The sequence below is a fragment of the Mustela lutreola genome, chromosome 2, assembly GCF_030435805.1.
Source record: "Mustela lutreola isolate mMusLut2 chromosome 2, mMusLut2.pri, whole genome shotgun sequence".
Lineage (NCBI taxonomy): Eukaryota > Metazoa > Chordata > Mammalia > Carnivora > Mustelidae > Mustela > Mustela lutreola.
In genome coordinates this window covers 206,718,031-206,719,260 of record NC_081291.1, presented here as the reverse complement: position 1 = coordinate 206,719,260, position 1,230 = coordinate 206,718,031, and the positions used below count along the sequence as shown (strand labels likewise).

Here is a 1,230-nt window from a genome sequence, read left to right as displayed (position 1 = left end):
TAAGGGTTCTACCCTCATGACCTACTTAACTCCTAAAAGCCCCATCTCCAAATACTATCACATTGGAGATTAGGGTTTCAACATGAAGTTTGGAGGGACACAAGCTTTCAGTCCATAGCAATAGTCTTCCTTTGCAGTCCCCATATAGATGGACATTTGCGTGGTTTTCCAGTGCTTTGTGGTCATAAATAGGAGTATAATGAATGTTCTTGTGTTATGTCATTTGGTACATTCACCAGTTTTGCTAGTTGGAATTCTACCAGAGAAACAGAATCAGTAGGATATTTATTTCAAGGAATTGGCTTGAGGGATTATTGAGGCTTGCTACGTAACTGAAATCTGCAGGGCAGGATTGCAGGATGGACAGACTAAAAATTTAGATACAGGCAATTCCACGAGTGGAATTTCTTATTCTTTAAAGAAGTCTGTGCTCCCAAGGGCTTCCAGCTGGATGAATTGGTCCCACACAAATTATCTAGGATAAACTTCCTTACTTAACTTAAACTGAATATGGCCCAGGAGGCAGGGTCTGGCCAGGGTGCCCCAAAATGCATGCCTGTGATGTCCGCCTGCCCCACCCCCCAGTTGCTCTAAAGGGAAGTTTGCTGGGAGCTCTTCATCTCCATCCCATCCTTTGAAACCACATTCATGGGTTGCTTGGCAGACCCCAGCTGCCAAAATGGCAAAACAGTTGGAGAACAAGTATGCTTTTTAGAAGGTTGAACAGTTGAAGAGTACAGAAGATAAACTTGTAGTAGTGAACTTCTCAGCCATGTGGTGTGGGCCTTGCGAAATGATCTTTTCTCTCATTGTCTCTCTGAGAAGTATTCTAACGTGGTGTTCCTTGAGGTCCACATCGATGACAGGGTATTGCTACAGAGTGTGAAGTCAAATTCATGGCAGCCTTACAGTTTTTTTTTAAAAAGGAGAAAAAAATAGATGAGTTTTCTGGATCAAATAAGGAAAAACTTGAAGCCACCATGAATGAGTTAATCTAATTATATTTTCTGAGAACATAACCAGACATTGACTGTTTAAAACTTGTAATTTTTTTTCATTTACATCAAGTATGAAGACTGTAGACCCACCTGCCATCTGATATAAGTGACAATAAAATATTAATTCTCTCCTTAAAAAAATAGTGGATTATCAACTCTAATCCCATCTACAAAATACTTTCATAGCAACATCTAGATTCATGTTTGAGTGAATAAATGGGGACTACAGTCT

The 1,230-nt window shown here is 39.9% G+C and overlaps 1 pseudogene; it reads left to right on the top strand.

The window, feature by feature from the left end:
* Positions 1–679: 679 nt before the first annotated feature.
* LOC131825974 (thioredoxin-like) lies at positions 680–998 on the top strand (annotated as a pseudogene).
* Positions 999–1,230: the final 232 nt, after the last annotated feature.